Source organism: Rattus norvegicus, chromosome 15 (assembly GCF_021556685.1).
Source record: "Rattus norvegicus strain SHRSP/BbbUtx chromosome 15, alternate assembly SHRSP_T2T, whole genome shotgun sequence".
In the NCBI taxonomy this organism is placed as follows: Eukaryota; Metazoa; Chordata; class Mammalia; order Rodentia; family Muridae; genus Rattus; species Rattus norvegicus.
In genome coordinates, this window is record NC_141548.1 from 43,161,389 (window position 1) to 43,188,203 (window position 26,815).

A 26,815-nucleotide genomic window follows, 5' to 3' on the forward strand; every position below is an offset into this window, starting at 1 on the left:
AGTGAAGGCTGCAGGCAGAGCCTTTGTTCCCGTCTCAAAGCCTCAAGCAGAGGTGTGAGCCTGGTGGAGCCTGAGTGACCTTTGAAGTTCCAGTCATGGGAGGTTCATAGTGTCACTCTGTTTCTTTAGTTGGCTGGACAGTTGCTCAATTTAAAGCAAAGATAACATGGAGTTTGCAGGGTTGCAAGGTCCTGAAAGAACACGATGGTTTCTAGGACGCCCACAGACACCCAAATGAACTTCATGCAAATGCATCTGGTTTTCACATACTTTTCCTACCAGCTTCCCATTTATTTCTGTTGCCCTCCTTGGATCTGAGGGGGCTGCAAGTATCCCTGGCTGACGCTGACCTTAGTATATATCTGAACATGATCTTGAACTATCTCCTCGTGTTGGACTGCCACACTCAGTTTATGAGACCCTGGGGACCAAACCCCAGGCATTGTGGGCACTAGATAAGCATTCCACTAACATCATAATATCCCTAGCCCCTCCCATTTAGTCATTTTTATTTCTTTCAGTGCTGTGGATTGAACTCAAGGTCTTATATACAAGCTGTGCAGGGGAGCTATGTCCCCAGCCTTTCCCGTAGACTTTAAATCACTTCTAGGACTGGAGAGATGGCTCAGCGGTTAAGAGCACTGACTCCTCTTCCAGAGGTCCTGAGTTCAAATCCCAGAAACCACATGGTGGCTCACAACCATCTGTAATGGGATCAGATGCCCTCTTCTGGTGTGCATGGAAGACAGCTACGGTGTATTTATATATACATTTTTTAAAAAAAAATCATTTCTAGAGGACTTGTGACACAATGTGAGTAACACAATGTGAGTAGTTGTTGTGCAGTGTCTTTTGTACTATGACTAAATGAGACAATACTGACGCTCAATACAGCTCTGAACATGGCAGGCCTGGCTGCATGGTGGATGTATATCAGCAATGTTGTGATAACTTTTCCTAGCAGTGTGTGTGTGTGTGTGTGTGTGTGTGTGTGTGCGCGCACACGTGCGCGCGCGTGTGTGGGTATTAGAGCCCAAGAATGCAGAATCTGAGGATACAGAGATCTAACTTTGTGGTTGTGAGAAATAAACCTTTTCCTGCTTTTAAGGACCTTAAAAAGCCGGGGAGAGGAGAGGGCAGTCATTCCAATACAGCGATCCTTGAACAGAGTACCTCCAGCAGAGCTCAAAGAGAAGACAGACAGACAGACGAAGCCGTCTGGGAGGAGCTACAGACGGGATGGATGCTCCAGCAGAAAAACAAGGATGAGTCAGTCAACGGAAGTGGTGTGAGATGTGCAAGGGGGAACATTTCCGAGAGAGAAATGGCCCAACAAAATAGTCAGAGACCCAGGGAGAAACCAAGGAGTCAGTTATCCTGGTTTGCCCAGGTATGGCTTGGCTTCAGGACTAAAAAGCCCACATTCAGGGGGCTCGGATCTATAGCTTAGTGAGAGCAAATGCAAGGCCCACGGTATGATCCTCAGCTCCGCCAAAGCCAAGGGGAGGAGAAAGGTAAGACGAGAAGGGGGAGGACGGAAGGGAGAGGAGGGAAATATAAAGGAATGTAAGGAGGAGATGGAGGAAATGATGGAGGGGAAGGCGAGAGGAAGGGAAAGAAGAAAGAGAAGAAAGATGAGGAAGCTGAAAACAAGAACCATCTCTAGGAAGCCCCTTGGCTGCCATGAGTTGTTCTGGAGACTGGACGGCCCACGAGAGCTGGCGTCCACAGGAACCTGTCTGAGCTGCCCTGAGGTTGGGGAGAGAACTGGAAAGTTAATCAAGAGCCCAAACAGGAAGCCAAGCCCTGCCAGGAAGTCAAGGCTTCACCCTAGGTACTGAACAATTGATAAGAACTTTTAAATGGGGAAGCTACCTGGGAAGACTTGCATTTAGAGGGCTCTGGTGCCTGGGTAGATGGAAAGAGGGGGTGTGCCAAGGACGTTGCAGAGCCCCCGCCTTTCTCTAGAGAAGAGAGGTCAGTGAGCTAAACTGAAGGGGTGAAGGGAGACCAAAGGCTAGAAGGATATAGAATCAGAGCGACAGCAGGACTAGGAGACGTGGAGAAGGTTGGTGAGAGAGAATCTCGGGTGCCTGGCGTTGGCACTCGGAAACTCTGGGGAAGTAATGAGGGCGGTCCAGAAAGGCCTTCCCACACCACCCTGCCCTGGAATGCAAACAAACAGTTCCTTCCCCTGCAGCTGGTGTTGGTTTGACAGCGATCCTGCTGGGCGTGCAACTGTATTGGACATCCCAGGGACATGAGCTCGTGAGAACTGCAGGATAGTCAAGAGGCTCATCCCGAGGCTGGGGGGAGAAGAGAGAGAAACTATAGACTTCAGAAGCCACAGGACCTTTAGTGGAATGGAGAGGGGGAAGAGAGGAAGGAGGAACAGGGAAGAACCGGCACCCTCGTTTTATAGTTGGGAGATTTAAGATGGAGTCGCAGTCTGGGCTATGCTATGAGAGTCAGACTCCAAAGAACATCTCTTCCCACCTCACAGTTGCCCCTTGTTAGGTGGATTCGTCCTCCCTTCTGCCGTGCCTCCTTCTTCGGTATTTGGGCTAGAAATCCTTCCGTTTCTCCCCATAGCATAGAGAGCAGAGGAGGTGCTGGCAAGGAGCTGGGAGGATAAGAGCTGTAGTGTTTCCACGTGCTTTCAGAGAGCAACTGAAGGCTACTGTCAAGAACTGGAATTAGCTGGGCAGAGTGGCACATGCCTTTAGTCCCAGCACTCTGGAGGCAGGCAGATCTCTATGAGTTCGAGGCCAGCCTGGTCTACATAGTGAATTCTAAGACAGAGCTACATAGTGAGACCCTGTCTCAGAACAAACAAAGAAAAGAAAATCGGATTGTCAGATAATTTCTTTTTCTTCTTTTTCATATTTTAAAATATTTTATTTATGTGCACATGTAGAGGGATTGCTGTAAAGGGGCCAACTCTCTTAAAGAGACAAGAAAAAGATGAAACGGGAGCCTTCACATAAAGCCCAGTGTAGTCTCAAGAGTCTAAACCACACACATTTCCACTCCCACATGAACTTTGATGTCTGTCCTTTCCAGGTCTGATTCTTCTGTTTGTGGCCTTCCTCTTGTTTCTCTCCATCCATCTTTGGTTGTAGTCATGAACCTCATCTACCCACCCTCTAGGAGGGAATCCTTCATAGGATCCCAGAATCACGATATATTTCCACATTTCTTTTATCCAGCAGGCACATGACTGGTGTTTGACAGTAATGCTGTCATCAGAATGTCGCCTAAAGTTAAGAAATTCGCATTTCTCAACCGGCTTCGTTAGTACCGCGCTCCATCAGAGAAAGGACGCTAGAGGGCGCTCCTTCCCCTCTTTTCTAAGTCTAGACAGCCGCACTGCTTCTGATCATCAGGGTCTTCCGAAGTTCTGTCACTCATTTCTTCGAGCACGTTTCACAGCGTTTTCAGAGCTTTTTCAAAGCACCTTCGGGAAATGCTCATTAATTCACTTCAAGTCTTTCATTTCATTTAAATTACTTTTTTAATGTTAGTTTTTAAATTTTAAAAATTTTATTTAGTTGTATGTGTACATGTTTCCCCTGCTTATTTCTATATACAATATACATGCCGTGCCCACAGAAGCCTGAAGAGGGCGTCAGATGTCCAGGAACTGGAGTTACAGACGGTTTTGAGGTACTGCGTGTGGGTGCTGGGAATCGGATTCTCTGGAAGAGCCGCCAGTCCGAGCCATTTCTCCTGTTCCTAAAGCCAGTTTTAGATGCAGGCTCATTTTTTTTCCCCACTGTGCCCTGCCAGAGCTTCTCAGTCAGGCAGCTTCAAGTCAATAGCCAACAGGACATGGCTACAGACAAAGCAAAGACCGCCCCACTCCACACGGATTCCGACCTCTGCTCTCTCGTGCATCTCCGGACCTATTTCTCAGTTAAGCCTCTCTCATGTATGTGTCGATGTCTCTTACAGCTCAGATACTATCGTTTCGGGCAGATGAGCAGGGGTGAGACAGTTTACTGTGACTTAAGCTGGCATCCACCTTCCTTAAACTAGGAGCCTGCCCTTTCTCCCACCTCTCACACAATTTCCTTTCAGAGGCTCCTTCAGCCATCTCTAGCGGCCTCTCCTCTGGTTTCATCCTATTTGGTCTCTGGGCAGCATTTGGCCATTGAATCAGAAGCCATTTCCTGCTCCGTGGAACCCCATGGTTTCTATCAGTGACAACTGACTGCTCCAATTCAGATTCTCCTCTATCCTGCCACGGGGGACTTACTCTTAAATCTATGGAGACCCTCTACTTCCTCCACACACTCCCCTTTGTCTTCTCTGCGGCTTTCAGGGTCTGCAATGATTCCCAGGTTTGTAGCGCCAGCGCCAACACACACTTCACCTTCCCATACGCGTCATTTCCACTCTGTTACGTCATTACCTCAACTCGGCAAACAGGGATCTTCAGAGACCTTACCCATTAGTATGTATGTGTATGCTGCATGTGCATGTTTGCATGTTTCTCTGCTCGTGCGCAGGCTAACGTACATGTGCATATGTGAAGGTGCACGGGAAGGCCCAAGGTTGAAGTCAGAAATCATCCTCAATCTCTTCCTCTGTATTCATTGAGACAGGGTCTCTCAATCAAACTCAGAGCTCACTGATATGGGTAAAGTGCCATTAGCCAGCCTGCTCTGCCTTCAGAGGAGTGAGGTTGCAAACATGGGGTGGAGAAAGGGCAGGCTCTCAAGACTATCTGGAGACACTTGGACTAAATGGGCTTTTTGAAAAAGATTACATTTGTGTGTGCACCAGACTGTCAGAAGACAACCTGTGAACACTGCTTCCCTACTACTTTGGGGGCTTCGGGGATCTTGGGTCCTCAAACTTAACAGCAAGTGCCCTTACCCACTGAGCCATCTCTTGGGTCTTGATATAGATTCTGAAACAAGGTCTTTGTATGCAGTCCAGGCTGGCCTAGAATTCACTGTGTAGTCCAGGCTGGTCACAAAGCTCTGTTGGTACCTTGCTGTCTGATTTCCGTTTCACCATGCCTTCCCTCCTGTTATGGACTGAGCCCTTCGGAATCATAGACTAAAATAAGTCTTCCCTCCCACAGGTTGTTTCTGTCATGTATTTTGCCACAATGGGAAGAACTAATACAAACTAAGCAAAGAAATTTTGATGAGTTTCTCAGACTATTACACAAATGACTTGTAGGTTTTGATAAAATACTGTGTTTGGGCCAGGGAGATTGCTTATTGAATGGGAGTGCTCACTACACAAACATGGGGGCCTGAGTTTGGATCCCCAGGCCCCACATAAAAAGCTGGGTGTGAGTGCACATGCCTGCTCCCCCATCGATAGGTGGGGTGCATGGGGAGGGGGATACAGGGTTTCTGGGGCTTGCTGACTGCCAGCCTAGTTGGAAAATGTCAAACTTCAGGTTTGGTGAAAGATCTTTCTCAAAGGGATGAGATGAAGAGTGAAACCCGACCTTCCCCTCAGTCCTCTTCTTAGTTACTGCCCATGTGTGCACTCCCATGTGTACACATTGACACATACAGCTCCTAGTCTTGATCACTTTGGGTTCTAAGTCATTCCTATGTTAGTCAGTTTTCAATCATTATCACGAAATGTCTGAGATGATTAACTTAGAAAGGGAAAGGGTTTGGGTTTTGCCTGTAGTGTTGGAAGTTTTAGCTTATGAATGATTGGTCAGCTTGCTTTGGGCCTATCATGAACAACACATGCGGCAGCACAAAACACTCACCTCAGGGCCTGGAAGGGCAGCAGAAAAGGAAGGCCGCAAGTATAGCTTATGCAGAACTTGTACCTAGTGTATGTGAGACTCTTAGGGTTGATCTTGCACTAATTTTAAAAATGAGGAAAAGAAAGAGATCAGGGTCTCACATTCCCCTTTGAGGGGTGAAGGTTTACTCACAAACACCCTCTGCTAGGCTGCTCCTCCAAACTAGTGCATTATGGAGACCACACCTTTACGCGCACACAAGCGCGCGCGCGCGCACACACACACACACACACACACACACACACACACACACACACACTGCTTTAAGAGACAATCGACCCCACAACTCTGGCGTTACTCCATTTCAAGATAAATAGTCTCGGCTGGGCACGGCACTTGCACACCTTTGATCTCAGCACTCCAGAGGCTTAGGTCGGTGGATGGCTTGTAAGTTTGATGTCAACCTGATCAACATAGCAAGTTCCAGGTAGCCAGGGCCACATAATGAGCTATTACCTCAAAACGTTTTTAATACATTATTAAGTGTGTGTGTGTGTGTGTGTGTACATGCACATGCACACAGTTGCTCACACATGCAGATGCATGCACATGCCACGATGTGTCCATGTGAATAGAAATCAAAGGGCAACTTTTGAAAGTTGGTTCCCTCGTTCCACCATAGATTCCAGAGACTGAACTCAGGTCACCAGGCTTACACAGCAAGCAACTTAACAGGTTGAGCCATCCTACTTCATCTTCCCCTAGCATGCATGGATAGATGATAGATAGATAGATAGATAGATAGATAGATAGATAGATAGATAGATAGATAGATAGATAGATAGATATGGATAGGTATAGATAGATATAGATATAGATAGATAGATGGATAGATAGATGGATGGATAGATAGATAGATAGAGCCTTGAACACACACACACACACACACACACACACACACACACACACACACACACACACCAGTCTCCTAAGGGCTGGGATGAAAGATGTGTTGTGTCACCACACTTGGCTAGCATCTGTATTTTTAATAAGTCCAGCATGGTCTATGTAAAGAGTTCCAGATCAGCAAAGGCTACATAGTAAGACTGTGTATCTCAACAAACCCAAACAACGCCCTGTCACCAGCAAACATGACCAGGGGTTGAACAACTTTGCAAGGGGAGTGGCAATGGGGATGAGTTGGTGAAGCCCTGGATGTGTGGTTCTGGTGTTTATTTGGAATACGTTTCCTGTAACTTGTTCCTGATGAGATTTTGATATGTTTCATTTCATCTTCAAAAAAAAAAAAAAAGGAATACTTTTCAAGAAGGAAACTGACCATATAATTGACATGAATTACAAAAATCACAACTGCTAACACATGCCCAGAAGGAAACCAAGCCTCAGAATAAGGCCTCATCTGCTATCGCCAAATATTCACTGTTTATATGCAGTTGGTTCATTTGTTTTATAGTCCAAGATGCTAGCAGATCCCAGGGTGGATCCTTACTTCTAGGGGAAAAGCAAGAAGCGGGGTGGGGGAATGGTGCATTTTCAAACCCAGCGGGTTCAATCCATTTCCTTTCTCTGTGAAATAGGGACACAATTTGTAGTCATTTGATATGAGGACAGACCACCTCCGTGACAGATTAAGTCCAGGCATGGACCGTGGGAAGTAAGGTCCCCAAAGGATGAGTGAGTACTTTTAAACAGACGACTTTGGTAACTGAATACAGGGCAGGTTGATGGTGGACGCTGAGAACACCAACTAGGAGATTACAGTGATAAATACCTGTAATCCTAACTGGAAATGAAATGCAGCCATCAGACCTTGTATCTACACAAGGTGTACACGTTCCCTTTATAGACCCTCTGAAAAATGATTGCATGAGCTAGGCTGAATCTTTTCTATAAGAGTCTAGAGGTTTAATTAAAAAGGTGGGTGTACGAGAGAGATTTTACAAAACCACAATTGGCAGGATTCAGGGGCAGGAGTGGGTGAGACCAGAGAGGCATGAAAGCCCACCCCCAGGTGTTTAAGCTTGGGTGACCAGGACACCGTTCTCCACATGAGCTAGAGGAGAAGCTGATGGGGGAGGGAGTTTGTGATACAGTGAACGTTATTTTGAAGGATTCGTTTTATGTGTGTGAGTGTTTTGTCTGCATGTGCATCTGTGCACCACATGGGTGCTGTGCCCACAAGGGCCAGAAGATGGCATCAGATCCTCTGAAACTGGATCTACAAATGTTTGTGAGCCACCATGTGGATGCTGGGAACCAAACTCAGGTCCTTTGACAGAGCAGCCAGCGCTCCTAACCACTGAGCCATCCCTCCAGCCCCTACATATTCTTTTTATCCTGAGCCTGGTCAGGGCTTTTGTTTGGCTTGGCTTGGTTTTGTATTGCTGTTGTTTGCTTGCTTGTCCCTAAGCCTAGTCTGGCCTGGTATGTCCCTGAGATTGACCTGGAGCTCCTATTCTTCCTGCCTCTGATCCCCAAGTACCGTGATTATAGGTATGCCTTTGAGGTGTTGCCTGTGGCCTCACTAAGGCCCTCTGTAGAGGTCACATGTTGACCCACTTATCATGTGTCAATCTTGAGCAGTTAGTTCCTCAAGTTACCTTGATTTCTTGGTTTTGCAGGCTGTCTTCAGTCCAGAGTTGTTCTGTATTTCTTTGTGGTTAGACCTAGGCTTGCTTTCTTGAGACTGAAGTGTCAGTGTTTTTACCACCATTTCTTATTGTGTCCTCTCAGGCGGCACACAGAGTCCACTCTCAGGACCTGTGGTTTCCACGGTTTGACTGAGATGGTGTCTGCCAGGTTTCTCCATGGTAAAGTCACTTCCTGGTTCACCTCTCCCCAACACCCCCTACACACACACACACACACACACACACACACACACACACACACACACACAAACACACACAAACACATAAGTACTGAAATCATTTGAAAGGTGCTAGGGAGACTGGCCTTACTGGTCCCTAGGGCCCCAGGCTCTGCGTACATTTTTGCTCAAAGAAGAAAGGCAAGGAAAGAGGAAGAGGGTAGAGAAGGGGAGAAGAGGGGGGAAGGCAAACATTTGAAGCATACATAGCTCAGTTTTAGTACAAAGGCTTAATATACGTACAGCCCTGGGGTCCTAGCACTTGAGGCTGCACCTGAGGACCCGAGTTCAACCCTGGGACCCATACTGTAGAAGAGAGACAATTCCCACAGCAGACCTCCACAGCAGGTCTTCAGGCTTGACAGCAAACTTTTTCCTGCTGAGGCAGCCTCTTCCTGTGGGTGCGCGCACATGGGTACACACACACACACACACACACACACACACACACACACACACACACACACACACACACACACACACCCCTGCAGCCAGGAAAGGGTTTTTTATGCGTCAAGGCTGAGTGAGCCGTGTCAATGCTTCAGTGACAAGTGAAGAGAGGACCTTTGAGTCCAGAAATGAGGTACCATAGAGAGATCATCTGTCCCTCATACCCTGCTTTCACTAATACCCACTTGAAGGTGGCAAGGCTGACCTGTTGGCTCCGAGGCAGGTGCAAGCGCCCCAGCCTTGGAGGATTCTGGGATTGGGTCAGTGTTCCGTTGTCTCCTGCGAGGAACTCAGGTTCTGAGCAAGAGGCCCTGCCTTGCATTTTGCACGGGGCCCTGAAAGTTACACAGTCTGCCCAGGGTGAAGGCACAGGTGTGGACTATTCTTGGTCTGGGAATGTTTCATACTGACACTGAGAGGGCAGCTCAGTGGGGAGGCGCTGAATGTTCTAGCAAGAGCGGGTGATAGATAATGTGAAAGATGGGTTCAAGGCCTTCAGAAGGAAGATTTAGCCTTGGGCTAGAAATGGAGTGGAGACAGAAACTGGCCAGGCAAGGGGGTGGGGTGAGGGGTGGGGCAGCCGAGGAGAAGCAAGGCACTGATGGAAACCTGGCCTGGTGCCCAGCCCCAAGGCGGCCTTGGGCGATTGGGCTCTGGGGGCCTGAGTGTCCCTGGCGGTCCGCACAGACGCCCGCCTGTGGGCACAGGGAGGCGCCACAGTCGCGGGTCTGGAACGTGCAAGGCCTCCTCTGGGGCCCAGTGTTGGCCCAATGTCCCCCGGCAGGGCGGGCCCGGAGCTGTGTAGGGGCCTCCGTGGACCAGGGCACGTCCGCGCTCTGCGCCCGCCTCCGCACACTAAGACTAGCCTAGCGGGGAGGGGCCTCCAGGAGGCTCCGTTTGCCATGGTTATGATGGGGGCGATCGTGTTGCAAGTTTGGCCCGAGCTTGTCCGAGGCTTGGGGTGGGGGTGGGGGGTGGGGGCTAAAACTGCCTCGCCGTGACGCAACTCAGTGCAGGACCTCACACTGCGGGCCTCGCGCTGCTCGGGGTCAGGGACCCCAGCAGTGGAAGGAGGATCTTTGGTCCACTGTGTGCAGAGGAACGCTGGAGACTCGCGTGACCCCGCCTGCCTCCACTGGGTTCCACCACTTCTTCAACTGCAGCCCCAAAGGGTCTGTGTGCCCAAAGGTTTTTGCGCAATTTAATTTTCCGAATTCGGTGAACTGGGAAGAAAGCAGAAGCTTTGGGGACATGTTCGACCTCGACTATCACCTTAGAAAATAATAGATAGCTTAACGTATAAACTGGCAAACACGGAAATGGGAAAACAATTAGATTTCCCCCCAAACAGAGCACTCAGAATCCTACAGCCCCAAATCGTATACTGGAATGTTTCATGTTTTGACATGTCTAGTTTTCTTTACAAACTTGATAATTCTGCATAAATCATTTAGTATCTTGCTTTTAAACTATTTTTAATTAACTTATCGATGGAGGGAGGGGCGGCTTATGCAGAGGTGATAGGGTAACTTGCAGGGATCCGTCCCCCTTTTGGCAAGACTCAAGTTTGATCAGGCTTGGGGGGCAAGCACCTCTACTAGCTGAGACATCTGATGTTCCCTCCTCTCACCTGAGTTTGGAGTCATTCTCCTGCCTCAACTTTCTAAGTACTGGGATCACAAGCCCCAGCCAGTTCACACCAAGCTTTTGGTTTTGTGTTACGGCTCCTACAGCTTCCATTTCTTTAAACACATCCTAGATATGGAGAACGGTTCTATGCTCATGTTTTGCAGAAAGACCAAGTGGATTTACTGTCCCTTGACTACTTGGCTGTGTTGCTGTGGATACCAGGCTTTTTGTAGGCCCCAAACATTTCCTTCTTTGCCCGGTTTGCAACAAACAAACAAACACCAGCTAAACTCATGTGATCTGACTATGGTGACCTTTGACCAGTTTTGCCAGTTCTTATTTTTCAATTTTACAGGCATTCTCTATTCCCCTTAAGCTTCAGAATTGTTTCACTAAATCAGTACTTTGAAGAGCCCAACAGGGAAACAGTATACAGTGTTTCCTCAAGGCCCCCAAGCGCAGGCCTTGATTCCAGTTAGACTCTCTCTCTCTGGTTCCCAGTAGACTCAGCAAGCTGGGCTAATAGTTTCAGCAGCTCTCATGGGGTCAGGCTCAAAACGGTATCAAGGACTACATATTGAATAATCATAATAGTTATCTTATTAAGAGTCCCTTGGGGCTGGAGAGATGGCTCAGTGGTTAAGAGCACTGACTGCTATTCCAGAGGTCCTGAGTTCAAATCCCAGCAACCACATGGTGGCTCACAACCATCTGTAATGAGATCCGATGCCTTCTGATGTGTCTGAAGACAGTTACAGTGTACTTACATGTAATAAATAAATAAATCTTTAAAAAAAAAAAAAAGAGTCCCTTGGAGCCAGGTGTCCCTTGGTGGCACAGCCTTAAGTCCCAGTACTCAGCAGGCAGGAACAAACTCTCATAAATTTAAGGCTAGCCTGGTTTATGTAGAGTTTCTGGGCTATATAGAGAGACCTTGTCTCAAAAAAACAGGAACAAAACTAACAACAGAGATCCTTAGAGCCATGTGGTAGCTCAGACCTATAATTCCAACCCTGGGAAGGATTGAGTCAGAAAGATCAGGAGTTCAAGGACAGCCTGAGCTACATCATGAAAGTCTGTCTCAAAATGGGGATTCAGTCGGAGGCTGCCATTAGGTGCGGGCCCATTGAAAATCATGGTCCCCAGAATTTGTTCTCCAAATCTGAGTGGCCAAAGGGACTTTGAGTAACTGAAGATGTGTTATTGCCGTGAAGATTTTTGTGCTTTTGGGGGGTGGGGCAGATTTCTGTTATTGTTTTGACTGTTTCAGTTTCTTTTTGTTTTTTTTTAAAGATTTATTTATTTATAAATACACTGTAGCTGTCTTCAGACACACCAGAAGAGGGCATCAGATCTCATTACAGATGGTTATGAGCCACCATGTGATTGCTGGGATTTGAACTCAGGACCTTTGGAAGAGCAGTCGGTGCTCTTAACCACTGAGCCATCTCTCTAGCCCTGTTTCAGTTTCTTGAGACAGGATCCTACTCTGCCTAGCCAAGTACTATGTTGTCCAGGTTGGCCTTGAACTCATAAAATCCTTCTATCTAAGTTTTCCTAAAGCTGGGATCAAGAGTATGCTAGCATGGTGAGTTAGCGTTGCATTAAACCACTCTCCTGGGCACCAGCTGGCACATTCCTGGTCACTCATGAGGTCATACCAACCCTAGGTGGCAGGGACATTGGCCTTCACTTTACAATTATAGAAATTGAGACTGGTGGGGACAGTTGCCCACCATCTTAATGTTCTGGCACCGACAACATGTGTCAATTTCTCCTCTCTGCCTCAGTGGAAGGGGTGAGTCTCAGGTAGCCCTTATGTACTATGCCCACATGGCCACAACACACCTTACTTAAGAGCACCCATTTTTGTCAGTTCCTTCTTTTTGGCTGCACACTCAACACCTCAAGGTTTTATCTCAAGTGACCTCAGAATCCGGCTTCCTTGCTCAGAACCACAAATTCAACTCCCTGGCTGCCCATGGAGCCCCCCTGATTTGTCCTAATCTCGAGTTACATCCCTGTAATCCACGGGCAGTTCCTATCTGGATCCCTTGTCTTCTAATGCATCTCAAAACTGCCCCAGAGTTAGAGAGATGGCTAATTGGTTAACTCTGGTTGATGCTGTGCCAGAGGACCTGAGTCAGTTCCAAGCACCCACATCACATCACACGTGGCTCACAGCCATCTGTAACTGCAGCTTCAGAGGACCTGACGGACACCTCTCCTCCTTGAGCACCTGCATTCATGGCACATCTCTCCAGCCCAACCCCGATCTTACACTTAACCAAAAAGAAATGACCATCCTTTCTAGGTGGGCGTGCCGTTTCTTCTTTTATAATCTTTCTCCTTGTCCAATCAGGAAGTGATGGCACTGCCCACTCCACATTTCACAGAAGAGGCCATTTGGTCACCCAGTTGGCTATGTCACTGAGGCTAGACAGCCTGTGCTCAGTCTGCTAGAATATGCAGCCTCAGGATCTATTTCCGTGGCTCTGGGCAGTCCTGAGGTTGACTTCCTGATAGAAACAGATAAGTTTCAGGAGCCCCAGGCTAGGCAGGGCAGATGCCTCCTGCACTCTGGTTCCTGGGGCAGTGGGGGTTGGGGCATGTGTCAAGAATCTTGAGTAACCCAGATTCTGCCTTTTTTTTTTTTTTTTAACTTTCCTGCAAGCTTTCCTGATAAACTGACTTTTTTATGGATGTGGATTGGCTAATCACCTGACCCTTGACTGTGAGACAAGGAGAGGACAATGTAACAAAGGAAGTCTTTCAGAGAAATCATGCTTAAGAGAAGTCCTGCAGAGAGAAAGAGCCTTTGCTTTCCTGCCCAGACCCAAAGCTTACATATAGCTGGAATCCTAACTTTTTCCCAACCATCTTGTAGCTTACATTTTATTTTAAGACATTGCTGAAAGCAGATAGCATACTCACACTGCTGAAGTTTATTTTCAGTGTGTCAAAAATAATAATATTGGGATTAGAGAGAGGCCTCAGTGGTTATCGGCTCTTGTTGCCTTTGCAAAGGACCTAGGCTGGGATCTCCACATCTACCTGGCAGCTGAAAACTGCCTAGAACTCCAGTTCCAAGGAATCTGGTACCCTCTTCTGCCCTCCTCAGTATTTCAGACACGGCACACATATATGCAGGCAAACACTCACACACATAACAATAAAAATAAAAATCTTCACAAATAAATACTGTAGAATGTGGTGTTTTATCATTTCAATATTACTTCAATTCTACGATTTGCTTCTGACTTTTATTTTATTTATTTATTTTTTTCCCGGAGCTGAGGACCAAACCCAGGGCCTTGCGCTTGCTAGGCAAGTGCTCTACCACTGAGCTAAATCCCCAGCCTGCTTCTGACTTTTAAAAAACGATTTCTTCTATTTCGTTTGGGACAGGGCCTTGCTATGTAGCCCAGGATGCGTTGGAGCTTGCTATGTAGCCCAGGCTGGTCTGTCTCAAGCTTGCTATCCTCTTGCCATGGCCTCTGGAGTGTTGTCAATACCAGTATAAACCACCAGATCCAGCTTCTGGTTCTTTTATAGCACACACATGTGGTTTACATACAAAGAAATGCACTTATAGAGGTCTAGCTTGAGTGATTTTCCCAAACGGAATCTCCTCAAGTTAATCAGCAAGAACTTCCAGCATGCCTGCTGCCAGCACCCTCTAGTAGTTCTTGACACTGCTGTTTCTTCCTCCTTTTCAAAACTGTGCCTGCTTCCATTAGAATTTTCCCTGCTTGAAGGACGGACGGCCCGAGGACATGCACCAAGAAAGAAAGAGGACCTTCCCTCCTGCTCAAGGACACCACGGGGAAATCAAATGCACACACCTCGGCTATGGAGCAGAGTCCGAGGGCAGATGTGCAGATCCACACACAGTAAGGCTGGAAGAGACCCTGGAAAGAGGAGATGGCCAAGGTGTCTTACAACCTAAGTGGCAGATCCAGGATGCAAGGCTGGGCCACCAAACAATCCGGCACTGTTTTTTCACTCTGTGGAAGTTATATAAATATAACCAACCAGGGGTGGCAGGATGCACCAGGAAGGAGACTTCAGGGAGATTTCCTGTGTATGGTTGAGCATAGACATTGTGGCAAGCTGTGAACAAAGCTGTATACAGCTCACTCATTCAAGTCGCAGACCTGGCCCAGACACCGCAACTCCCAGGATCAGATAAGAAGGAACACGCTTGGGGCAAAATGGCAGTAGTCTCTCCGGCTCCATCCAGCTGGAGACAACTGAAATGTCAATCAAGAAGTCCTTTACTTGCTTTGGAAATCATTTCTAGCCATTTCTGAATCAATCTTCTACTAATTTAGAGATACTGTAGAGAAATGCAACAAAGTTACCTTAAGGGTTTTGTTTTTGTTTTTGTTTGTTTGTTTGAAACGGAGTCTTGCTATGTAACCTGCCTGACTCTGGAACTTGCTGTGTTGACCAAGCTGCCCCTAAACTCAAAGAAGTGTGACTTTCTCTGCCTCCCAAGTGCTGAAATTAAAGGCTTGTGCCACCATTCCTACCCTTATATTTTATTTTATTAATAATTAAAGTTATTTTTTTATTCTAAGTAACTCATGAAATAAAACATCACACAGCTGGTTTTAGGAAGCCACTCAGACACTTGTCTAGTTCATATCTTGGTTAATTTCTCTGCAGTTAGAAAGGCTTCTCTGGGGGCTGGGGATTTAGCTCAGTGGTAGAGCGCTTACCTAGGAAGCGCAAGGCCCTGGGTTCGGTCCCCAGCTCCGAAAAAAAGAACCAAAAAAAAAAAAAAAAGAAAGGCTTCTCTGAGCCAGGCAGTGGTGGTAAGGTGGTGCCAAAGCCAGCAGCATGATCTACAGAGTTCCAGAACAGCCAGGGCTATACAGAGAAACCATGTCTCGAAAAACAACAACAACAAAGAATAGCTGTTCTGAAGCTATGGAGCTTCTCTGGGGTTTCACACACTATAAATCACATTTGTACTCACCCAACAGACAGACAGAGAGAGAGAGAGAGAGAGAGAGAGAGAGAGAGAGAGAGAGAGAGAGGGACAGACAGACGGACAGACAGACGGACAGACAGACGGACAGACAGACGGACAGACAGACAAACAGACATGCACGTGTGTGAGCACACACACACAAAATGACTCAGTTCAAACTACAAAAAATGGTTTTATGGCTTTATATCCTCTTTCATGGCCTCTGTCTTTTGCTTACAAAAGGAATTAGAATATATTTAGACAGGATCTTATGTAGCTGGGCTTACTTCTTAAGTTCCTATCTAATAGAGGATCGTCCTGGGGGCATTTTTATAAACGTTCAAGGAAAGCACTACGATACCTGACCTTTGCTATGGGAGCATGGGCTAGTAATGGAAGAAGTGCAGTTTCTGAATTAGCCAGTGTTAGGTTCATTTCGGCCTTCACAGAGTTGGGTCGTGGCAGATGCCCTGCTAACACGCCGGCGCTGTGTCAAGTCTGATGGAACTGGGAAATGAGGGCAGTTGTATGCCATCTGGTTGTAAGAGTCGGGAAACTGTAATGTTCAATGGGTGTACACATTCCATTAGACAGTCATAGCAGTTACTGAGGAGCAAAGTAAGAAAACTGACTTCTTTTCATGTGCACACATCATTCTTTGTAAAGAACTGCTAACCTTTCAGGGAATAGATATTCCAGTAGTTTGGATTTAACTACTAAACAGACAGATAACTCAAAAATTTCTTTTGTCCTTGGGACTGTGCGAGCTTTGCCTAGACCTCCAGCTCTCTGAGATCCAGTTCAACAGCTCTAGCATTCCTCACTGGCTAAATGTTCTGCTCGCTGGTAGACCAGAATCCAGGTTGTGAAAACAGTGTTGGAAAGTGACTTGACAGAGCCCATCCATTTGGGACAGTTCCAGATGTCTGGGTTCTGAAGCACACACAATTGTTGGGAACAATGACACCGAGAGGTCTGAGGTTGTGTAGACAGCTTGCAAGGGGCTTCTGATTACAAGGTGGGAGAAGCAGCATGTATGGGCTTTGGCATTAAACATGGGTTTGAAGCTGGACACCGTGGTACATGCCAGTAATCCTAGCACTGAGAGGTGGAGGCAGGAATATTCTGTGAGGTTGAAACCAGCCTGGGCGAAATAGCAAGAGTCTCAAAATGAAAACAAAATTACCAGTGAATGAATGAAAACTCAAATAAATGAATGGACACCCTGGCTTGAATTCCAACTCTCCTACCTCCTAGATCTGTGACTGTGCAATCTACTTCCCACTTTCACTGCATATGCTGCCACCAGGACAGCTGTAGGAAGGGGGCTTTGAGGAGAGCCGACCGTGTGTACAGCTGTTGACATGCATGGGTGTCATGGGTGAAGAAACTCAGGTTAAGGAGAGACTGATTTACACGTGATATAGTGTAGAGTTGAACAGTTCTCCCTTAAGCAGTACTCTGAGCCAGGATGCTCTACTGGTGAGATAAGCCTCTGGATTGCTGAGAAGCTGTAGCCCAGTCTGGCCTTGAGTTTTTAACCCTTCTGCTCCTGATTCTCAAGCACTGGGATCATACATGTGCACCAACAAGACTAACTCGAGCAATACTTTTTAATTGCAACCTCTCGATTGCACAATTGACTAATTTTTAATCAGAAGAGATGTTTGTGGAACCGTTGAGCTCAGTTTTCAACCTGCCCATTTGCCTGTGGCAAAAATGAAGGTGATGGGCTGCGGGACAGACCACTTGGTGGGTAAGAGCATTTGCTGCTCTCAAAGAGGACCTGAATTCAGTTCCTGGTACCCCTCCTGGTGGCTCACAGCCATCAGTAACCACTTGTCAGTTCCAGGGGGATCTGACAGCCTCTTCTGACCTCTTCAGGTACCTATGTGCGTGTGGTACACAAACATACACTCAGCACATACACTAAAATAAATGCTTAAAAAAGAATGAAGATGATTATTAATGAGAGCCAATAAGCTGGCAAGAGCCTAGCTTCATGGGAGTCAATGAGGAAGTCATATACCCTCCAGAAGGTGGGCATGAAATGAGATATCCCAGTGAAGGTGTTTAGTCTTCAACAGGCCTCCTGCTTTTCTCGATCGTCCTCTCCAGAGTTTCTCCGCTCCCTAACAATATCATGTTCATTTGGAGATGAAATAGATTCAAGCTAGTTGGTAGTGTTTCCTGTGAGTGGGGGCTAAATATACAGCAGGCAACTGTCTGCAAAAGATGCAAATCAGACCAAGCTGGCAGATCCCTGCCTGGTACCCAGTCTTGGTTCAGCACCCTCTTCACTAACTTCAGGGTTCTGTTTTTGTTTTGGTTTTTGTTGTTGTTGTTTTGTTTTGCCCAGAGACAAAGGTGAAAATTTATCCCATCAGTTAGAATTTCTCTAAATCTGGCTTCAACCCTCTAACACCTTGTCTTGCTAAGATTCAACACAAACCTCTCTTCTTACCCAACTGGTTTCCTTGTTCACCCCTATAAACATCCACTGCAGCTTAGTAAAAAGCCACGTCCTCTCTCACGACTTCTCTTTTCCTAGGCCCCAAATCTTACTGACCCATGAGGACCACTCAGGTCCTCTCTTGCAGTGAGTGTTCCTGATGCCCGAATGAAATTCTCTTGGCTCATGCAAGTCCCATGTAGTGTGTGTGTGTGTGTGTGTGTGTGTGTGTGTGTGTGTGTGTGTGTGTGTGTGTGTGTGTGTCTGTGCGTGACCATGCATGAGCATAGGTGCCAGACAGGGACATTGGATATCCTGTTTCCTTATTTCCTTGAGACAGGATTTCTTACTGTACCTGGAGCTAGGCTAGGTCGGTATGCCCCAGTGATCCCAGGACCCAACAAAGTATTGTTTTACAGGTATTCACACAGGCAGGCACTGGGATTTGAACTTAGGTCCTGATGCTTGTGCAGCAAGCCCTCTTACCCACTGAACTCTCCCCACCCTTTGTACTATTTTCCCTCCTAACTCCTGTATGATGGCAATAAGTCTGCTGAAAAGTAGAAGTTTGGTTCTAAGTCTCATTGTCTGTATACTGCAGGCAAATACCTTTCTTGTCTTCCTATAATTCTGGAATTGAGTAAGGAAACAAAAAATCCTTTAAATATGTTTAAGATTTATCTCTTTGTGTATGTGTGAGACTGCATGGGTATAAGGGTATCACATGCATGCAGATCACAGAGGCCAGAAGAGGGCATTAGATTTCCTGGAACTAGAGTTACATGTAAGCCATTTGGATGCTGGGAACTGAACTCAGGTCTTCTGGCAGCAAATGTTATTAACCTGTGAGCCATTGTTCCAGCCCTTAATCTTCCTCCTCCTTTTCTTCCTCTTCCTCCTCCTCTTTCTCCTCCCCTCTTCCTCCTCTTCTTCTTCCTCTTCCTCCTCCTCTTTCTCCTCCCCTCTTCCTCCTCCTTTTCTTCCTCTTCCTCCTCCTCTTTCTCCTCCCCTCTTCCTCCTCTTCTTCTTCCTCTTCCTCCTCCCCTCTTCCTCCTCTTCTTCTTCCTCTTCCTCCTCCTCTTTCTCCTTCCCTCTTCCTCCTCCTTCTCTTCCTTCTTCCTCTTTATCTTTCTCTAACTCTTCCTCCTCCTTCTTTTGAAACAGGGTCTTTCTATCATGTAGACCTGGAACTACTGTGTAGACTAGTTTGGCCTCAAACTCACTTGAGATTTGCCTGCTAGAATTAAAGGTGTATGCCACCATGCTAACTAACCAACCCCCCTTTTATTTTCCTGAAACAAGGTTTCTGTGTCTAGACCAGGCTGGCTTCAAACTCAGAGATCTGCTTGCCTCTGCCTCCCCAAGTGTTGGGATTAAATTAAATTTTTTTCTTTCTATTTTATGTTCATGAGGACTCTGTTTACATTTATGGCTGCATGACAGAAGAGGGCATCAGATATGAGAATTGAACTCAGGACCTCTGGAAAAGCAGCCAGTACTCTTAACCACTGAGACATCTTTCCAGCCCAAAAATTCTTTTTTTTTTTTCTTTTCTTTTTTCTTTCGGAGCAGGCGCTCTACCATTGAGCTAAATCCCCAACCCCCCAAAATTCTTTTTTCTTAAGATCAGGTTCTGATCAGTGATGGTTCAGGCCTTTAATCTCAGCACTTGGGAGGCAGAGACAGGTGATCTCTGTGAGTTTGTGGCTAGCCTGGTCTACAGAGTAGTTCCAGGACTGCCAAGGCTGTACAGAGAAACCCTGCTTCAGAAAATAAAAAAGAAAGAAAAGAAAAGAAGGAAAGAAAGAAAAAAAGAAAGAAAGAAAAGAAAAGAAAATATAGGGGCTGGAGAGATGGCTCAGTGGTTAAGAGCACTGACTGCCCTTCCAGAGGTCCTGAGTTCAAATCCCAGCAACCGTATGGTGGCTCATAACCATCTGTATGAGATTCGATGCCCTCTTCTGGTGTGTCTGAAAACAGCTACAGTGTACTTATATATAATAAATAAATCTTTAAAAAGAAGAAGAGAGGAGGAGGAAGAGGAGGAGGAGGAGGAAGGGGAGGAAGAGGAGGAGGAGGAAGGGGAGGAAGAGGAGGAGGAGGAGGTGGTGGAGGAGGAGAAAAGATAGGAAGGGAAAAAAAAGTTAAGGGCCAGAGAATGGTATATATAAATTTTCATTGAACACACATTGAAACATTTATTAACCACCAGAACGCACAGAATAGAGGTGGGGCTAACCATAAAGAGGCCTGATAGAGGAGAGCAAAAAGGCTCTTTCTGAAGGAACTTGAGCACACTATCACTCGTGTGATTTACTGAATGAGGGGTCAGAATAAAAGACCAGGGTCTAGTAGTGTCTCCCTACCCTGATTGGGCCTATGCCCAGCATCTTTCTCATACCCCCATCTTCCTCCTGTTCCAGCATCCCACCGTTCACACCTCTTTCCTTAGCACCACAGCTCATTCATTGCACATTCCTTCCGCTTAGAAATTTGTTGGTGCTGGGTCAGGTAGTTCAAGCCTGTAAGTTCAGCTGTCCAGGAAAGAGAATCACAAGTTCTCAAATAATCTGTACAAAGAGGAATGGGGGTGTAGCTCCGCGGTGGACGTATGCAATAGCAGGAACAGGATCTGGGTTCAATCCCACAAGATTTCCCGTGTTATTAGTCATAAGATGCATTTGCTTTAGCCGGTAGTGACCCAGTGTTTGTTCCTCCACCCCCTCCCCCGATCCCCCAATGATAACCTCAGCTTCAAGCACCCAAAGCCTTGTCAGGCTGCCGCAGGTACTAGCAGGCCTCAGGAAGCACACGTTAAGAAGACAACATAGAATAGTGACCAGTCCTAAGTGATCTTTTTTTTATTAGCTTGGATGCCTGATCTACTGAACACCTGATCTACTAGCATTAATCTGTGCAACATCTCTATTAGGTAGTTACCGTCACTCCTCTGGGGTATAAGTCATCTCTGGAATACAGCAAAGAGAAGTCAAATGATTTGCCCAAGTAGGAGGAGAAGCGGGCTGCTAAATTCTGACCTGTTCAGTCCTTTCTCTTGTCACAGGCACAAGAAAGTACTGCCGGGAAGGTTCCCCACCTTTCTTGGCCAGCTGTGCCTAGCTCCATTAGCAGACGTGCTGTCCCCGGATGATGTGGGGGGCTGAGAGGGTGCTGGCTGACTGGACTGGGTTGCAGGTTTGGAGTGGTCAGTCTTTTGACCCTGAAGTGCAGGAAGAGACCAGGCAGAGAAGCAACAGGAGGTGGAGTCTCCTCCACAGTGGATCTCTTCTCTGTCCTGAACCTCAGGTTCGCTCACCTTCTAGGAAAGAGCGACTAGTGAGCCGCCCTGACTGCGCAGGGGGGCGCGTTTACGGCGCGTTTACACAGCCAGAATGCATACGTTTAAGGACCGAAAGGTCGGTTCTGGGGCTCAGGCAGAAAATTTTTTAAAAGCTTCCGCCGAGCGAAGGCTATAGGGGAAGATGGAGCGGAGCGCGCTACGCCTGCAGAAACAGCAGCGGTATCCATGCCGCCACGAAACCCAGCCCAGCTAGAAGGCTGGAGCGGAGCCAGGCCGCGAAGGCCGCAGGGAGGAGCGGGGCGGGATCTGGCCACGCCTCCAGCTCCGTTTTCTCTCCCGCCCTTAGTGCGAGTCACGTGGGCGCGGGCGCGTGGGCGGGGCGGTCCCTTGGGAGGAGGCTGGCTGGAGGCTCCCGGCCTCTAGTGCTCAGGGACCGGGCCAGAGAAGGAATAGAGGGGTGGGGGTTTGGGGGAGGGGGGAGTGGAAGAAGGCATGCGGGCGGGGTCTGTCGTGGGGGCGGAGACTGTTGCTAGGGCTGGCGCAGGAAACTGGGCTCAGGGGCCCGGCCTACTGGCTGCGGGCTCCGGCGGCTTGTTTACTCCTGGCGGGGGAGCAGTAACCCGGTGTTGGCGGAGGGGGGCGGGGAGGGGGGCGGGAGAGTGAACGCGAAAACGTGGCCCGGAGTTACAGCCTGAGGGAGCGGAGCGGGCTGGGGGCCCGGGCTGCGGTGGGCCTGGAAAGGAATTGGGTGATCGGGCGCAGCGCTGTCAAACAAGTTTTTAGTTGCTGCACAGTTCCTCGCCTGTGCGCCTTCCACCCTGCACACACATAGTACTGTGGTTGGTGAAGAGTGCATGCACACCGGTTTTTAGGCCCTGAAGTTCTTGGATCCTTTAGGGTAGGACTGTGGAGCGGTGTTTCTAGCGTTGCTGCCCGAAGAGGTGAACGCCCGTTGCGTGCTTGTTCCTGAGTGGGTCTCTGCCACTTTTTTTTTTTTAAATCTAGGAACTGATTCATTTGCTCATCCTCACGTAGTTCACATGCTTGCATCTGGCCACAGACACACAAATAAGCCCTTCGGGGATTGTTCTAGGCAGTTTAATCTCTCGCGCTTGGTTTTTCTAATTCATAGGATGAGTCAGAGGGCTGTTCACACAAACTAAAGTGCTCCACAAATGGATTCGCAAAAATTAGCTAACACCGGGCAATACCTTCCTCAATTTAGTTTCCATTCATCTGAAAAATACAAAGCACCAAGAAACTGTAGCATACACGTCATATGATACTGTATCCATTACTACCAAGTAACCGTTTTATATCTGAGGACTTGAAGTAGTCAGAAGTCAAAAAATGATAATAATAATAATAATAATAATAATAATAATAATAATAATAATAATAATAATAAAAATAAAAAAAGAAGCAAGAGAACAGGAGGCCTTTGACTGCCCCTCCCCCCCCCCCAAAGCGCTGACCCTATTGGGTGAGGACGTGTGATTTTCTGTCATTAGTGTCTCTGATTTGGAACATCACTCCTCTATTCCCTGGGGTTTGTTATTAAAGATTTATTATTATCTTAAATTGTGTATGTTTGCTTGTGGGTATATATGTGAGTGTGGGTTCCTGTGATGACAGAGGTGCTGGTTCTCCTGAAGCTAGAGTTCTAAGCTGTGGTGTGCTGCCCAGTGTGGATTCTGGGAACTGAACTCCAGTCCTCTGGAAGAGCAACAAGTCCTCTTAACTCCTCAGCCAGCTCTCCCTGTGGCTTCAGGATCATAGAATCCTACCCTTTCTGGGATCAGTGGCCCAGAGGGTGGGGCATTTTATCACTGCAGTCAATTACAGTCTTTCCCCGTGACCAACAGGAGAGAGAGAGCTGGGAAAGAAAAAGCTGTTTTCTGCTAGAGTTGCTAGGTTGAAATGTCAGAGTTGTGAGTTGCCAACAAACTGTGTTCCCAAGTATATGAAGGAAGTCCTTTGTGGGGAAGGGAGGCTCTTTTGAGGTAGGAAAAATAGATGAAACTACTAAGATAGAGCAAACAGACATGAGAAATTTAGAAACTAAATCATTACAAATAGGTTTAAGCTTGGGCCCTCAAGGGCTGGGAATGGGTCTAGCTCCATGTTAGAGCTTTTGACCAGTGTGCGCAAAGGCCCTGGGTTCAGTCCCTGGCACTATGGCCTGAAGTGTTTCTAGATTTCTCAGTTAAGCCAACAAGTCTGCTCTTTTTTTTGCTTAAGCTAGCATAAACCAAGTTCCTCTTACTTATCTCTAAAAAGAAATCTGACTAATAAGTTTGGCACGGAGTTTATTTTTCCCTCCTAGAATAATGGAAGTTGGGTGCTGGCCACAACTATCACTTCTTAAGTGTTCTACTTCCCGTAGTGAGTCATGCCAAGTGTGTGTGTCCCATAAATGTGGGTTAGACAGCAAGTCCAATTCTTCAGGAAGTATTACTGCAATTGCAACCAGGACACACGTCGACAGGGTTAGACAGATAACACTTAACCTTGGAATGCTGTAATTGTCTGAATCGTGGGTAGAATATAGACTGAGATTCTAGCTTTTTAAAATTTATGTATTTTTTTTTGAGGATCTTGCTAAATAGATCAGGCTGACCTGGAATAGATGATTTTCTGCCTCAGCCCCCACACCTTGCTAAGACTGCTAAGGCCAAGTTTACTTATTTATTATACTTACCTTATTTTACCGGCATAGCCTCTTGTGAATCTCAGGTTGACCTTGAACTAGATTCATAGTCAAGGGTGACGACCTCCTTCCATCTCACAAGTACGCTACAGGTGAGCACCATCATAGTTGGTAAGGTGGTGCTGGAGATCATCTAGAGCTTCGCAGATGCTAGGCAAGCACTCCTCAGAACCATCTCCCCTCTCAGGGTTTGTGAGATGAGATTACTTGGTTCTTAGTTTTATGAAGGGGTTGTGGGTGGGAGGAAGGGTAAGAGGGAGAGAAGGAAGGAGGGAGGAAGTCTGATAACGATATTGATTATTAGTTGGTTATAGCTGAAGGGATAGATAGGGGCAGAAATATTTGCAGTCACTAAGTCTTAGACACCAAGAGTTCCTGATGTGTCTGTCCTTCTTCCTGAATCGTTCCAGTGATGAAGAACTGAATGGATCACCAAGGTCAAGGGTGTAGGTGAGCCATATAGAGCATGGATGTATGTAGTAATCCACAAGGAGCATGGGTGGACAGTCTTTTTGCATTTGGTCAGCAATAGCCATTCTGGGGAGAGTGGGTTGTGTGTACTCCTTGGAAACACGTCAGGGATATCAGCCTGGAAGTTTAAAAAGGGAAATGAAGCTGAAAAGAGGTGGCTAGTAATTACTAGCTCTCGTGGCTCCCACAAAACACAGGGGTTCTGTTTCCAGCCACTATATGTTGGTTCATGACCTCGGTTCCAGAGGATCTGACACACGTGGTACACACACACACACACACACACACACACACACACACACACACACAAGCAAAATGGTCATACACATAAATAAAAGAAAGAAATCTAAAATGAATGAATCCATTTAAACACTTGAAATGTCTAAAATATCTAAAATACCAGGCCTTGACTTGACTCCTCTCGGAGAGGAGCCTCTCTACCTGGTGAGAGCAGGCTGCTGGGTCCTCTGCAGGGTTTGTCGGCAGCAGTCGGTTGTCCCTGGAGATGAGAGAGAAACTGAGAAAAGCAAGTCTGAGGACTGCAGAAAAGGGGGAGAAAGAGAAGCAGAGAGAAACAGCAGCTGTGGGAGTTTAATTCTGAGGAGAGGAATTTGGAAAGACAAGTTTTTAGAAACTTTGTTGCCTGTTGTGCAATAGAATTCCTCCTTGGCTTCTTCCCTTCAAAGAGTCAACAGAGAGGCTGGCGATGCAGCTCATGGGGTGGAGTGCCTGCCTGATAGTCGCTAAGCCCCCAGTTCTAGCTCTAGGACTGTATCAACCAGGTATGTTGGGGCATCTGTAATTCCGGCATTCTAGAAAGTGGAGGCAGGAGGAACAGAAGTTCAAGGCCATCCTTGGTTACATAGAGAGCTGAAGGGCAACCGTGACAATGTGGGCGACTGTATGACAAAGCCGTTAGGCGTGAGGAAGCATGGCAAGATGGATCACCAAAAGAAGTACTTGCCCAGAAAGCCTGAAAATCACTGGACCCCATGGTAGGAGAGAACTGAGAGTACTCTTACCTGCACAGTCATGTGGTAGTACATGTGTCACACCTGAACATGTGTGTTGTGTGTGTACACCACACACACACACACACAAATAAATAAAAGAAATTTAAAAAGAGAATGCAATAATACTGCATACAGTCTTTTAAAGAAAGCCTCACATATTTTTATTCAGCTAACCAACTAGAACAGATCAAACAAAAAGAAATATCAGATCCCCAAATATGTCAATTGTGGGGACATTTTCAGTGTGGTGAGGTAAGCCATAACTGGTAAATCATGATGATTTTTGCTAGCTCACAGACCTCTTTGGCTTCTCCAGTGTCTCCTCTTGGAAATGTACCTAGTTTCGTTGTGAGTTTTCATCTGAATCCTCTGGGCAATGGGGCAGTTTTGTGTCTTGGCACAGATCAGTCCTTTGACTCAGAAACTCTTGTGAGAGAAACCGGCATGGAATAGTCCAATGGAGTCAGACATATATCATTAGGGTGGAGAAAATGGAGAATAGAATGCTCTTAACTGCCAAGCCATCTCTCCAGCTCTAGAAGGTGATGTTTTCTGTGCCTGGAGAATTGAGCTGTGAAGAGACATCATGGCCCAGGCAACTCTTATAAAGGAAACATTTAATTGGGGATGGCTTACTGTTCAGAGGTTCAGTCCATTATCATCATGGCGGGAAGCATGGCAGTGTGCAGGCAGACATGGTGTTGGGGAGGGAGCTAAGAATTCTACATCCTGGGGGCTGGAGAGATGGCTCAGCGGTTAAGAGCACTGACTGCTCTTCCAGAGGTCCTGAGTTCAATTCCCAGCAACCACATGGTGGCTCACAACCATCTGTAATGAGACCTGATGCCCTCTTCTGGTATGTCTGACGACAGCTACAGTGTACTCATATATATAAAATAAATTAAATCTTTAAAAAAAAAAAAAAAAAAGAGGGGTTGGGGATTTAGCTCAGTGGTAGAGCGCTTACCTAGGAAGCGCAAGGCCCTGGGTTCGGTCCCCAGCTCCGAAAAAAAGAACCAAAAAAAAAAAAAAAAAAAAAAAAGAATTCTACATCCTGATACCAAGCGGCAGAAGGAGAATATGTCCACACTGGGCATAGCTTGAGCCCACCACACAGTAACATACTTCCTTCTACAAGGCCACACCTTCTCCAACAAGGCCATACCTTTTTAATAGTGCCACTCTCTGTGAGACAA

At 46.9% G+C, this 26,815-nt stretch overlaps 1 long non-coding RNA gene across 1 annotated transcript; it reads right to left on the reverse strand.

Moving 5' to 3' along the window:
• Nucleotides 1-20,957: 20,957 nt before the first annotated feature.
• On the reverse strand, nucleotides 20,958-25,213 carry LOC120097019 (uncharacterized). The gene is made up of 3 exons (XR_015638881.1): nucleotides 25,048-25,213; nucleotides 24,127-24,724; nucleotides 20,958-22,661 (listed from the first exon to the last, which is right to left on the reverse strand). It is a non-coding gene; the product is annotated as an uncharacterized LOC120097019 (long non-coding RNA).
• Between the last annotated feature and the right edge of the window lie 1,602 nt (nucleotides 25,214-26,815).